Genomic DNA, 15881 nt, shown 5'->3' on the forward strand with positions numbered 1-15881 from the left:
CAGCTTCTTTTTCTACTGAGCTTCAAGTGTGTTTGCTTTAGTGGCTCCTCTGCCAGTGGTCAATCATTTGTGTTCATTAAATTTGTTCATGTGACATATGTATGGGACTGAGATTAGATGTTTTCTGTAATGAGTTGAATGTGTCGAGTGTTGCGTGACAGATGAGTGACGGAAAGAAATGATGTCCGCCATGCTCAAGAGGGACGACCTTAATTATTGCTGTTTAACAGAAAATGATGAGCGTCTGCTCTAATATGGATCACTCCTTGGAAGCAGTGAATATTAATGAGAGTGATGCATTTGTGTGTACCTGAATGTTAATCTATGGGAGCAACTAATTGGATGTGGCAGCTCTTTTTCCAGATGATAAGAAGTTGATTGGTAAATTAGACCTGACATTTGGCTGCATCTGTGGATCGTAATGATGCATTTGTGACTTCTTGAGCTCCATGTCGGAAGAATTGAACGGACCCTTAACTCCTGCTTCATTTTTTTTTGCTGTGCCCGTCAAGCTTTTTCGTGCATGCCATACCGTGTCGTGTGGGTGACATGGTCACGCTAGCATAGCACAGTCAGGTGTGTGGCAGCTGGATCTCCATGCTCAGCTACTGCTGATGAAAGTCACATTGAATTATCAGGACAAGTTTTTGCCATTATGGAAAATAACAGTCAAGACACAATGTTGCACGTGTTCATAACACAACCTAAACATATAACCCAAAAAATGACAAAACATATATAAGACAAATTATGTTTATTTATTTTTATTTATTTAATTATTAATTATTTTTTATTTATTTATTTAAAGGTGCATAAAACAGATTAGATTGTATCTTATTTATTATCTTGACTGTAATGCCTTCGTATTACAATTAACTAGTTGCGCAACTAGAAACGTTCATATTGGTGCTGTTGTGTAACAAGAATGAGAAGGAGCCATGTTTTTTCCACGTGGAGTCCACTGAGTGTTCCAGTTTGTCTAAGGGCATGCAAAGCAACGACATTAGGGATTCGAAACGATCACCACTGCTCTGCAAAACTTGCACGAGGAAAAAAACAAGACCAGAACTTTATTGAGTTTTTTTTTTCCCCCCCTGTTGTTAAGGGTGACTAGCTTCATGAAATTAGCCAAAGAGGAGATTAAAATTCACCTCAGGGAACTTTATCGCAGTGTGTAATCACCTTAAAACAAGGTAGTATTTGTAGAAATTGAGAATAACAAACACTAATAAGATCTATGGGCTGATCAATTTTATTCGAGTGGGAGAAAGAGAGCTGCCATTGTGGCAATGAAGTCCTTTCAGAGAGTAATGAGAAGTTGTTTGGGAGGAGAGCAAGCATTTAATCCTAATGCAACAAAGCTTTGGACTAAGAATGTCTTGTTTGTTGTCAAAGTCACAAAGTCCAGGTGAAAGAAAGTCAATGCAAAGTTTGCAAAGATTTTGCCCGCTTCATCTTCATCACTCGCCTGCCTTTGTATGTTAGTTGGAAAAATGTCACCCCGGTTTGTATTACTCATTGAGATTAATCAGCCCGAGGTGGAATTGATTGAGTTCGGCATGTGTTGCTTGCACTTTTGGTAAACAGGCTATTAATCGCCAGAAGCTAAACCTGAAATTGAGTTCAACTCCTCATTACTCGATCAAAAAAAAACAGCTCGGAATTGCCGACGTGAAATCGGAAGTTGGCTGAAAATTGAGGCTATTGGTCAAATTGATTTCAGCTAAGGCCAGCTGCTCCTCAAGAGGTCAGCAAACACATAAATGAAAAACTCTCTCTGGACCTGTGGCTTTTCTTCTCGTGTCTAAACAAATACACAACTAACCTGACAAAAGCTCTTGACATTCTTACAAGCACAAATCTAAATTGTGAATTTTTCCCCTGTAAGTTTCCAATATGTCCGACTTTTGGGGAATTTATTTTTATTGTGTTCAAACAGAAAGCCAAGCTATATTGATTTTCTCATATTTGCTCCTTCCGGTGCATTTTGCCCTTCCGACATTTATCCTCTTCTTTGACTCTTCATTCACATTCTTGTCCCTTCCTGTCATTCCCCTTCGGCATTAAGTTCAGACAGCCCTGTAAGCTACAATGCACAATTCGTCGATTCGCCAGTTTCCAGCCTAACCATTGGGTTGCCCTCGCAGCCTTCCTTCAGTCCATCTTTCTTTTTTTCCTCTCTACACTCCCCCCCCCCCCCCCCCCCCCCCTCCCCACAGCGCTCTGCTTGCTACTGACCTCCGGGATCAACCGAGCAAGACTGATTCTCGCTTTTTCACGGATCATATAGTGCGTCAGCGGTTACGCAATAGCGTGAAAGCCCGTGTAAGGGACAGGGACCACATGAATATGTAACCAACATATTTTCTTCCTTTATTCGCTCTAATGCTGGGTTTCACCCGAAGAATATTTCTGTTTATAATCCACTAAATGGTTTTTTGTACCACCCATATGCTACATCTATATCGCTTCTTTTAGTTTCTCATGAGTCAGCAGTCATACCACCCAGAAAGAATACATTTAGTTAGAAGCTATAAAGCTTCTTCATATTGCCTGAGAGATGCCTGAGAATTTGTGAATAGGAATTATGCAAAGAAGTAGGTTAAGATGTGTCTAGAAGGAATGCATACAAGTGAGTCAGTCCAGAAAGGCGAAGGAAATGTGTAGGGGGGGGGGGGGGCTTGTTTGTGTGCAGTGTGTGTTAGGGTGGAGAATTGATGGCTGCAGCCATCCATAGATGTTCACACCGGGAAGAGGGTAAACAAACACGGCAGCAGATTGGAGCGACAAGTACTTTCCACCGCCGGAACACAACAGATTCTCGTCTTCCTTTTTTACTCTTTTCTTCGTTCATTGTCTCAGTCAACCTTTGTTACTTTGACCAAGGAGATTTTTTTTAAACTCTTTTGCTCACTGAATGAAGCCGGAAATAGACATTGCTAGCTAGAATGACACTGAGATAAAATGAAAACTTTCACAGAAGCATGTACTCAAGTACTTTTTTTTTTGGGCCATGGAAAATATTTTTCTCAAAATTTTGACTGCCAAGACGAAAAATGAACACAAAATTATTTTCAAAGTGAATATTTCATATTCATATTTCAATATGAATTTAATGTCTTTGCAGTATATAAAGCCGTGAATTATTTTGTTTTAATAAGGTGTACTTGTGTTGATGTGATATAATTTGAGCTTAATTAAGTCAAAATATTTATATTACATACATCCAGTGTGCATCGTGATTCTATATTTTTTAAATTTAATTAATATATTTTTTTTAAATTTTTATTTTTGTAATCGTTCACATTATGAGCACCAACCATTAATTTATATGGAAATCATTATACAGAGGAATCTCCCATTTTCCTCCGCCATGCAGAAAATTAGAATTCACTTTTTTTTTAATACAATTATGATCAAGGTCAGGAATGTAAAATATTTTCATTTCTAAACTGTAATTATTTGCAAAACTGCTTTGTTTAGAATGAAAACATGCAGCCAGTGAATGCTTTTCACACAACTGCGCCAACATGTTGTCCACTATTAGCTCCTTAATTAGTGGCAAAGATGGTTACGCAACAGCAAAGAAACCGCAGCGTTGTTGCACACTATTTATCAGTGGCCTCGACAAATTGTCTGCTTGAGATGACTAAGGCCCTATATACTTAGCTTCATTAGACTAAAACTCCAACCCTAACTTCTTTTCAGAATGAGAATCAGTCCAAGTACACACTAGCGGGCGAATGTCCTTGCTTTGGCTGAGCTATTATGCAAATGAGATGTAAATGAAGTCATCCGATTAGATTCTGCTTAGCGTGCGGGTACAATGAGGGTCGATAATCAAGCGTTGATCTGCTCCCCGAGCTGCACGCCTTGCTGCCTGTGCGGGTGCATTGGTTTGCATTTTAACTGTCCAGCTAAGTTTTCGAAGATGGAATGCACACTTGTGTGTAGTTCAGAAAAAAATCTTTTTTTTTTTTTTAATTGAGTTGTGTAGGTTATACGTCACATTAATGGTCGGAACTGTTTTGAAATAATATTTAAATTAATAAGAATGATAATAATGTTACAAAAAAAAATTGACATTTGAATAGGGGTGTGCAGACTTTTTTTGTATGTGGCAGCAGGGTTGCATTTGAAATCAAAGCAGGCGCTATTTTGTGTTTACTGGACACTGTAGTTCTCAAAATAAATTTGAGCGCCTGCTATAATGTAAAAAGATCCTTGCTAGCAGCTATATTGTATCCTGTCTAGTTAAGCTATATGATATCTAGCATACACTTGTATGGTGACTCTTTATGGGTGATAAACTAGAGCCACTAAAGACTCATTCTTGTGCATAATCAATATCTCTTTCGGGCATGACGCCTATTATTCAGCCAAGCATCAAGTGGGGCAGTTGGGATGGATGATGAGGCCTAAGGCGTATACTTGGTTAAAGAAGAAAGCTGTGAGTCCAGGGAGATGGATGAGATGAAACAAGTACCGTCTTTTCTGATCTATAAGGAGCACCTTCAATGAATGGCCCATTTTAAAATTGTGTCCTCATATAAGGCGCATCGGACTATAAAGCGCACCATTAATGCATCATGTCAGATTTGTAATCCAAATCAAATAATTCTCCATTTTATCTTTTTTAGTTCAACGAATTACTTTATAATCACAAAATAATGATCATAGTCTTTTTGATTCATGATTCATAGTCTTCAGCGGGCCACTTATGATGATTTCATGACACAATGCTTCGGCCCAGTTTAAATTTAGGAATTTGGTCCATATATAAGGCGCACCGGACTATAAGGTGCACTGTCGGCTTTTGAGAAGATTTTAGGTTTTTAGGTGCGCCTTATAGTCCGGAAAATACGGTAGGTGTTATAGCAGTTGCATTCCTTAACCATTACCGGACACGCACACTTGGTGAGAACATTCTTGACCTTCCATTTGCTCTCATGCACCATATGCTCAGATGTGTTAATGTCTCAGTAGGAGCCTCTGCACCTTTGAACATGACTATGACACGTGTGTGTCTGAACCCCCCGTGTGAGAGCCACAATGAATTATAAAACATATTTGCTTTTTAGTGGGATCAGCAGAAGTAGCGATGTCACCGACAAAGTCACATCCTTCATGCATAAGTGTTCCACTTTGTCATAGCCAGCGGCCGGCCAGATCTGCATCGGATTGCTACCCCGCTTGTTATTTCTTTATTTTTTTTTTTGTTTCTCTTCTTTACCCTCACGTCTTTATTATCATTAGCTCATTCGGCATTGAGGTAGTTTGGGAAATATTCACAAGGCAGACAGAGTGTAATAATCATAACATAAATAGACAAGTGCATCTTAAATGTATTTCAGTAGTTTAAAAAATTTATTTAGGATTGTAATTTTCATTATTATTTATTCTATTATAGCGAAAGTTTACTGTCGGGTTTAAACAACCCCTCATTTTTTTTTTCATATTTGTGTCATCTCAACCAAACACATCCAGTGTAGGCGGGTTTAAAAAAAAACAACTAAGTGCTAGAAACGACTTTTTACACAGACGGTGACGCTAAGGATCCCGGCTTTTTCCGGATATTTGTTGGAGGCTTTGTATTTGTGTTCCAGCATGTCCCCTATGCTGCAAGGCAACACAGTGAGTGAAGTTAGAGTGTCTTATGGTTAAATGATGGGAGCGTTTCAGGCACTCACAGGGCTTTGAAACGCTAAGTAATTGGTTTTCCTGGCAGAATGGGGCCATGGTCATAGCTTAAGGCCAGTGTAGCTGTGGCCTGCCGAAAAACCATTTTGGGTCCACTCGCTAAACCAGAAACAAAATAGACAATTATTTGATGTTTAGAGGTTCACTGATTTTTGATTGACATTTTCTATGCATATAGTAAATGTTAATTCAACATCTAATATCTTTCAAGCGTGATATCTGTCACTCCTTGTTTGCCTCCACTCTCTGCCATCTTTTAATGCACTCTATCAAATATATGGACCATGTATGTACCTTGATGTTTAATCAGAACAGCATGTGTGCAGTGTACAGTATGTAACCCTACTTGTGTTTGATCTGTAGCTGTAGTGAGACTGGCTGGTTGCCGCAAAGGCTTGACAGCCCCAGGCACAAGAAAAAACGTCCTACTGTATATATAGTGGCCTACATGCCACTGACTCTTCAGGGAGGATGTTTCCAGGAATGATGGAGATGTGAGAGGAATGCGTCAGTGACAGGGGAATAGCAATATTAGCTTCACTTTTAATGCAATCAACTTTATTGTTTTCCTTTTTTTATTTTTCAGCATGTTAAATCTCACCCATTTATGTTGGTTCCTTTCGGAGGATAAAGACTCTGCACATGGGAAAATAAGTTAAAAAAAGGTTTAAAAAGCTCCGCCTTCCTTTAAATCATCCAAATTTTTGTCGAGGGCCACATCGTAGTCATAATTTCCTTCGGATGCCCATTATGACTGTCAATGCCTTGTATACAGTATAAGCTACACAAAAAACTGATGAATAATTAGTTTTGAAATCAGAGACAAGTAAAAACTGTTGATATTTAAAAAAATGAATGCAAAATAACATTTCCAGCAATCTTTCTATTTTTTAATTTTTTTGTAATTTTAGCATTGACACATGAAGCCAATGCACAATTTTTTTTTTGCAGGCCACATAAAATGATTTGGTGGGCCGTATCTGGCCCCCGGGCCTCGTGTTTGGCACCCATGCGTTAAACATTGGAGTTGTTTGGTTAAGCGGGGTTAGGAAACGTTCGTCATGAGAACAATAAGAACCTTGTGCGAAACAATAAATCCAAGAGGGTGAATTTTACAGACCCATGTTTGTTAGTTTCTTAAAAACAGGTTCAGTATCTAATTATTGTACTAAGTTCATTTTGTTTTCCATCAGAGTGTCCACTCTGATGAAGGCGGAAGAAACCGCCGAAACATGTCAGGTGAATAACCTAAAACCATTTGTTTGATATAAAAGAAACCTGTGAAGTGAGGTTCAGTATCTTTTCCCGGGTCATTACTGTGTAAAAATGTGCCTTTTAAAATCTTACTTTCAAGTGCTTGTTCAATAACTAAAGGTTATTTTCACATCATCTGTTACTTTTGAAGTTATTACACGTAATCATTTGATCCACAGCTTTGCAAGTGAGACATCAAGTGAGTCATTAGTCTCCAGCGTTTGCTATAAATACATACTCTTGTCAAGCTACATTGGTTTGAAGTGGTCATCTAAATTTGCATAAACAATAAGCCGCTGCTTCCATATATTTATTTGACAGTCAGAAACCAGGCACATTTCCATTTCTCACATGTTTTAATTTTTTTCATCTAGTTTTCAAAGGGATGAAATTCTGGTTTAGAGTATCCAGTGAAGAATGTCTAAGCCAAATGCTGCTCGGCTCTGAAGTGTAGTGAAAAGCTTTGTTTTCAGTGGCTAGCATAAGCGAGAAAATGGCAAGGATGCTTGTCTGAAGTTGCCTATTTAAAGCTTGGACAAGAGGAGCAGCTCAAACTCTAAACATAGAAAATGGGTAGTTCTCAGAAAGTATGGTCCAAGTATGATAACCCCCAAAAAATTGTTTGAAGCAAGATAAAAAAAAAAAAAAAAAATCTGTGAAACAAACACGTTGGTAACAACAGTAACTATAAAATCTCTTGCATTCCCGATGCTAAACATATTTTTCTCTGTAGATATTTAACACCAAACATAAACAATTTAATAGCTGAACAATTAATTTTCTAATTGAAATTCATATTTTGGATCTTTGGAAGTAGTCATGACAGGCGAACTAAAACAAAATGAAATGTTTCTAAATTAAACCAACATAAAATAATCCAAAAATAAGAAAACGCAGAAGAGCTTTGAATGGCAAATAGAATTCACACGCTTTTGTAGTGCATAACAGCCAAACTGTGATTTGTTGCCTTTTGTAGCAAATAATTGATTTACATATGCTGTAAAGTTCATAGCATTCATGAATCTTTAATATCATTCAGCTCATTCCCTTAGCACCTATTCCAATTCATTTTACTCCAGGTTATGGCGTAGGTTGTAGATTTGACTGAATTTATTAAAGTGTTTGCAATTTAATCCACAACCGAGTCCAATATTGCGCTTTATAAACATTCCTCGCAACAGTGCAGCCCCTTTTTTTATGATAAAATATGAACTCTCTAAAAGGCCTCATCCATATTTTTTCTTTATCTTTCCTGTGGTCTCTGCTCGAGTCCTTCTCGGCCTGGTGTCTGTAATTGAGTCATTTTCTCCTCCGGCTAGCAGCTGTTTCAAGGTGACCTCCTGCTATTGTTTGGGCTTCTGTGTTTTTGCCGGTGTAATCACTGCATTTCACACAATGAAATGGGTCACATGTGGCAGTGGAACATCATTCCTCAACCCGGCATACATTGTTTCCCAGTTGGAAATGTCAGCACACAGACAAGAGTGTAATGGATATTCCGCACGAATCATCCTCCTTATGTTTCTCCGTCTTGGACGGATTCTCTGTGTGATTGGGAGCTATTAATACTCAGTTGGTGTAGCTCCTCTTCCTCCTCCTCCTCCTCTTCTTAGTCCTCTCCACTTCAACCTGACACTAAAAACCTCAGTTTATTTAAAGAGCCAATGTCTATCGATCGGAGCATGTGTAAAATTTCAGTGCTGGATTAAAATATTTTAGAATAAATGAATGACAAGCACAATAAAAAGTTTGTGAACCTAAAATAATTTCACTAATATGATGTTTGTGAACAGGTAGCTCACAGAATTTCTCGATACATTGTGTTTGACAGCTCCCAGTCAATCCTTTGTCTCCAGTGTCAGTTCAGTCTTTCTAATATGATGTTTTAAAACTTAACGATGACATATTATTGAAGAAGTGGAAGTCTTTTTCCCGGGAGATCCACATCAGAGTGAGTCACGCTCATACGGGATCTAACAAAGCCTTTAGATCAAGCTGTGAAGATTGGCATGCACTTAAAAAATGAGATGGAAATCAGATGTATGATGCAAACCCTGCTGTCATTCATTGCTCTGTTTTTTTTTTTTTTTTAAAATACAGGAAATTAGATTTTTTTGGAGTAACGCTATTTTGATCATATACTGCACATCATACACATTTTTAAACTTCCTCTTACGCACAGATCAGTTTCTCAAATTGTGTTTTCTTCCCCTACCGGTTAATAAAATTAAATTACTCCTTTGAGATCTCTGTGCTTTCATTCGAAAGCAACGCGAAAAGGATTCAAATGCTCCCTAAGTGTTAAATAGTGGGAGAATACGGCTCTTGTTTAATGCTTTGCTTGTGTGATTAATTGGTCAGTAGGTATTCCAGACGGCACACTGGCTCTGATAAGAAATAAAAATATCCAGCCATCCAATACACACGGCTGAAAAACAATGTAGTTCAATTTTCAACTCAACCTCATTTATAGAGCACTTAAAAAAAAAAAAAACTGCAGCTGTAACAGAGTGCTGTCGTTCATAACAACATAAAACTAAATAAATTTGATTTAGAATTATAAATGGATAACTATTCTTTTTTAATTAAAACTATATAAATAGTTATCTATGAATTAATTAATCTGTGTCTTTGACCAAAAGGTCACAATTTTTGGGTCTAGTCTATTGCATGGGTGGAATTTTTAACATTTTTGTAGCGGGCACAGTTAAAAATGGGTGTTTGCGCCGTTGTGGGTGTGAACACAGCTGACTTAAATCCCGGCCAATTGAAGATGCTCATTCGACACAGTTGACGTATTGGCTGTAATGTGCTTACATCAGTAATTGGACCAGATTTTTTTTTTTTTTGTGGACTTGTTGATGCACGGTTAGGATAATCTATAGATCAGGGGTGTCAAACAAATTTTTGTCGCAGGTTGCATCGTAGTCATAGTTTACTTCGGAGGCCTATTATCACTGATGAACAACAAATTGATGAATAATTCGTTTTGAAATCAGAAAGTAGTAAAAACTGTTCAAATATTAGTAAAAAATGAACATAAATATTTAAAAACATTTCTAGCAAATTTTCTATTTTTTCTATTTTATTATATATATTTATATATTTTTTATTTTATATATTTAGAATTGCAGACAATTTGTAATTTTAGCATTGACACAAGAACTCAATGCATAATTTGTCTTCGCGGGCCACAAAAAATTATTTGGCGAGCCCTATCTGCCCCCCGGGCCTCGAGTGCTATGGATGCTAGATACATCTTTATTGCTTAAACAACGTGGGCCAGATGATGAGAAGATTCCTGATTGCAGGTCCCACCAGAGAGCGAGAGAGGTGTGTGAACAGCAGACGGGGTGCAAGTGATCCGCCAGCTGAGTGTTTGGGACCCTCATGTGCCGAGTGCTGCTGTCAGAGCTGTGTTTTACATGCATTAAGGATGAGAGGCACTTGTCTCGCTCTCACTCGTTCTGCTCACTTCATCGTCCTCCCCTACTCCCTCTTCTTTGGTCTTGTGACTGATTTGGCTCATTAAGATCAGGAGAAAGAGAATTAATTACTGTCATTAAGTGAGCCGTGCTGCTCTCCTCTCCCAGGCGCTCCAGTGGCAGGGCAGTGGAGTGTGAACAGCTGGAAGGGCAATGAGGATCGAATGTACGAGACAGAAGGAAGAGATGCAGAAAACGAGTTTGGCGTGAGGAAAGGATTGCTGGAGAAGAAGGGAAAGGGCCCTAAAAGAAACCAGTGCACTATCCCACATGGATAAAGCAAATAAAATGGAGACCGAAGAGAAAAGTCAGACTGCAAAATGGAGGCCGGATGCCAAAGGGAGAAACAAAACGAAGCAGGGCGGTCATAGAGAGGAGGGACTTGAGCCGGGTTTTTGTTTTTTGGCTGGACTGCATGCTAATGTGCCTGAGCGTATTGTTCAGCTCAGGGATCTGGAAAAATATTCTAATCCAGGTCATGGGGAGGAGAGAGAGATGGAGGCAGTGTATAAAAGAGGAAGAGGTCAGAGACATTAAGAGACAAGAATGCAAGGAGGAGCAAGAAAAAGAACATTATCACCCTGTATAATGACCGCCATGGTTTTAGTTTCCACTCCTCCGTTCCTCTGTATACATTACAATACATATATGGGTGATAAATGTGTTTGCTGGAAATGTCAGCTGCAAAAGAATACCGATACTCCCCCCCCCCCCCCCCAAGTCCCCTGCTGCAGCTCACACCATTGTGTGTGTGTGTTTTTTTGACTCTCGAGGAAGATGCTTGAATCCAGAGGCTCCGGGGCAGAGCCACTCGAGAACATCCCCTGCAATTCAATTGACCCGCTTTACTGATGGTGGCTCACTCCATTGCTTCAAATGACATTTCATCATTTGTCTTTACTTTCAGACACTTGGTGATTTTATTTGGGGGGGGGGGGGGGGTGCTCTGTTGGTATTAGTACTTTGTTTGGATGCTTTTTCATCATAAAGTATGTACCGTAAATTTCGGACTATAAGCCACGAAGTCTTTTTGCAAATTTTGAACTCTGAATCATGAGTTTTAATTGGTGCAGTTTATAGTCTGGTGCGTTTTATAGTCCGAAAACTACGGTAATTAGTCAAATAATCCGTAAAGTATTTTTTCTACCATAGTCAAATTAGTATATTGCTGACAAACCAACAAAGTAGACTGAAAGCAAAAAAAAAAAGGAGAAATATATATATATATGTATACATACACATATCTACTGTACAGCTCATATGTTTATTCAGTCGGTCTGCTCTATCCATTACGCTACAGTCAGTTTCCATGAATCATTTAAAAATATCAAGCAACACTTTCTTCAAACATTGACTCGGCACTGAATTGCAAATGTCAAGATTCCTCCCCTTCAACGCCCGCACTTTCCCCCACTCTTCTTTCATTTTTGCGAGTTCCCCAAAAAAAGATATTTGGCTTTCATAAGCACACAGTACACACCGCGGATCGCCTCAACCAGATCAGATGTAAAATGAAAAAAAAAGACAAGTGCAGAACTTGAGAAGCAACAGGAGAAAACAAGTGAGAAGAAAACTCCGTGGAGAAAAGAAAAATGATCCCAGGAACCTCAAAAGGAGATCTGAGACACTCATGTTAATGCTCCTACAACATAAAATGGTGCTCTGACGTATATGTGAATGCAAAAAAAAAAAATTCTACGCACTGTTTGAGCTCAACAGCTGTTTCAATGTCACTGAGCTGTGATTGGTTGTTAATTGAGCTCTGAGCCCATATATGTAAAATAATAAAATTACAATAATAATCATCATCATCAAAATAGTTATAATAATAACTTCTTAGTTGGCACGCTTAATCCGACAGGCCTCATGACGGAGCTTCATCAAAATCTTTTATTGCTTGCACGTCAGCGTTGTTAAAAAGCAAAAGATTAATCACGGAAGAGCCTATTAGGTCTCTCCAAGATTGTATAAATCGTCTTTGGCACGTGTAGATCACATGGGTAATGAACTCAGTGGAAGAGTCAATAGGAAACCAATGGAGCATGGCGACCGAATAAAAATGAGTGTGATAAGAATTACAAAATGAGATGATTTTTTAATCTTCTGTCATATACTTCATACAGAAAATAAGCTTGTTTACTACTAGAATTGTGTTTTCCTACCATTTCCTTCGTGTTTACTCATATTTACCAGAAAGCCCTAAAATATGACACAGGAAGATTCTAGACGCAAAAGAAAAATCATTATTGTTGCCATGGGAGCTGATATTAAATGAATTTTCAAATCGTCATAGTATTCACATTAACATTATTGATCAATTTTGCACCCAGATATAATTGTCTGGTGTTGCTTCAAGCAATCGATGTTGCGAAAAGCGTGATATACTGACAAGTGCCGAGTGTATTGGGACTTCCCATAGCACATAATTTAATATATTGAGTTGTGAACGCTAAAACCTTTCCGGAAAAAAAGCCGATTTTTGCTGACTGAATTGAAAATGTAAATCCAGCAACTAATGTATGATTTTCAACACACTTCAAGTTTGTACAAGAACTCCATTTTATTTGTTCATCAATTCACAACATTAAAATGATATGATGTAGTAACAGCATCCCATAATCCCTAACCAATCTTAAACCTCCTTTTGGAGCTTTTCTCCGCTTGAGTGTGTCCAAGTCCTGATTTTCATTACGACTTCCAATTCCAAAAACTGTCTTTGAAGAATTTTCCCATGTCTTCTCTTGTCAAATCCGAGGCGAGGAGAAGAAAAAAAATAATGGAATCTGTTTTAACCATCTATCTCTAATGTTTACTGTCATGGCTGACGTGGAAGAAAATGCAAGTTGCTTCCCCCGTGTGTATTCTTTTATATATTTACCGGAAACAAATTACAACAAATTTTATTAGGCCTTGAATCTGTGAAGAACAAAAACATTTATCCTTTGCCATCTCCCTCATTGCCACCAGCAGGCAAACTAAGCGAGCTTCCACTTGTCTCCCCTGCAGCAAAAAAAAAAAAAAAAAAAGCTACGCTCTTAGCTTCTGTGAAGAAAGAACGGCACTGTAAAACCTTTTGTCGATTCTATTGAAGTACTAAATGCATTCATCTCTCTTTTGTGAGCAGGGGAGGACAAATACAAACAAATGAACAAACACAGACTGTGTTCAACTATTAAGTGAAGAAATGATGGCAGACTTCCATTAGAGCAGCACACACAGTAAATACTCTTCCTTCCCTCTTGTCTATTAACGAACGACATGAATTATAGAAAGATAGTGACGGCCTGTAGCTTTCAGTACATTACCCACCTGCTTTTCTTCCGTGAGCATTAACTAGCTCTAATCTACTCAGATTTATCAGAAGCAAAGTCCGTGTCATTAAAGCAAAAAAAAAAAAAAAACATATTTGCCTCAAGGAATTGTGACTCAAATCATGCGGAATGAGTCACACTCACAAAAACCAAAATGGCATTTTCACAGAAACCCGTTGACATATTAATTGCGGCACGCACTGAAGCACTTCACGTGTCCTTTGGTTTGCTTTAATGTTTTCTTCGTAATGCTGTTTTTAATACGTTCTGTGTTTTCAATTTGTATATTTAAAAAAGAATCAGCTTGCACAGACGACAAGAGAGAAAAAAAAAAAAAGCATCCATCTTTACCCCCATGTCGTCAATGTGTTTATCTTTCAAGGGCAGCTGGTAGGTTGGGCAGTGGGATGGAACAAGTGACTTTGTGATTGCCCAGTTCCTCTCTTTGGCACGCCTTCAAAGAGATGATTAGACCTTGCCTCTGATACTGACACATTGGCTACCAGAAAGTCTCAATCTATAGCCTACTATTTTGTTCACAGCAGCTAAAGCAGTACTATTGAAAGTCCTCTTTTTGAACCAACCTAGAATTTCCAGAAAATTATGTCACCACAGAGTGTACCTGTGATGGTAAAGTGGAGAAATTTGATATTTTCTATTGTAGATAATGGGAAATGAAACTTAACATGTCGACAGTTCTTCTGAGCGGCAGTGTCGCTGTCCATGGTGCTGAAACGACTTGCTATTTTCTCTGCAGTGCTGGACTTCTTTTTTTTAATGTTGAAATTACCCGATATTGATTATTTAATATTGTAGATGGAAACACACAGTTTCTGATACTATCTTTTCATTTTTAGGTTGACATAAAATATTTTTTGGGAATTTGGAATCTCAGCTACGTTTGACGTAATTTGGATGGGTAAATAATTCACAAAATTAGCTGGAAAATAAATCAAGTCTAAATAATAAATACATTTTATTTAAAAAAAAATACATTTATTTTCATTTTTAATTTCGCGGACCAACTGCAATACCGCCACAGACCACTACAAGGTCGCGGACCACAGGTTGACAATCCCTGGTTTTAGGACAGTTCCAAAATACAGGTCCTGTGAAAAAGACTTTCTGAGCTGGAGGCTTGAATTCCTCAATCATTTGAGTTCACTCCATTTCCCAAGTCTTGCTCAAGGACACTTCGACACATCAATTAGAGGCGTTGAGGATTAAAGTTAAAATGCTTTTGATGTGAATATGAGGATGAAATGGTTTTCTTGACTTAGACTGTGTCTACTGTTGGGAGAATATGCCGCGAGGCAGCCTTCCTTTCCCCCTTTTTTTTTTCCCAGGCTTTTATTTATGTTGTGGTTGCAGGGAAACTAAACTTGGGCGTGACTGTCACTTCCGCCGTGACATGTAATGAGGCAATATAATTCACAAAGCACATTGCAACCATAAAACGGCTTTGAGACTTCACATCCATCAATAGTGCTTATGTTGCTTATATTTCACATAAATAAATCAAGAATAAATTTGACATAATGGCCAGAATCTATCAATTATTATTCCCATCAGGAATACTTCTTTGCCCTTTCAGGTTCCCTTTTCCAAGTCATCCTGCTGGGTTTAAAAATACAATAAATAGCCAGAGGCTGTGGTGGACTTTATTTACACACTCTCTTCCGTCCATTCCTTCCGAGTGGTGGTTTACTATCTGTAGTATCCGGGACTTAAAATAACCTGGTTGCATAGTGGTTCCAAAGCAGTGTGGGTTGACTGATTTTTATGAGCGCCATGATGGGTTGACGTGGCATAATCCTCTTTCGTTGATCTCCCTTCGCCCATCTGTTCTACCGCCGTCCCGCCTTTCTCGCTCCTCTTCTTATCATCGCTCAAGCTCCTGATGGTACAGATAAATGTGTGAAGATGCAACTTTGAGCAAAAACTCAAAATTGTCATGCTGAATTGAAGTAGTTTTTGCAAAGTGGTGAAAGGTCAACAGAGCACAATTCACTCTGTTGTTTTCCCTTCCATGCCAAAACATCTTAAAATAGACTTTGTCTCTGTGTGGTTGTTCGAAAGATTTCCACTCGGTTCTACACAGGAATAACATTGTTTTGTTTTCTCTGGATAA

General features: G+C 38.4%; 1 protein-coding gene and 1 long non-coding RNA gene across 2 annotated transcripts in view; both read left to right on the forward strand.

The window, feature by feature from the left end:
• Positions 1-15881, forward strand: part of LOC125990242 (neurexin-3b) — a 152917-nt gene that overhangs the window by 19916 nt on the left and 117120 nt on the right. The window lies entirely within an intron of this gene.
• Positions 2-14069, forward strand: LOC125990253 (uncharacterized). Its single transcript, XR_007488858.2, has 2 exons — positions 2-6847; positions 6991-14069. It is a non-coding gene; the product is annotated as an uncharacterized lncRNA (long non-coding RNA).

This window comes from Syngnathus scovelli, chromosome 20 (assembly GCF_024217435.2).
Source record: "Syngnathus scovelli strain Florida chromosome 20, RoL_Ssco_1.2, whole genome shotgun sequence".
Lineage (NCBI taxonomy): Eukaryota > Metazoa > Chordata > Actinopteri > Syngnathiformes > Syngnathidae > Syngnathus > Syngnathus scovelli.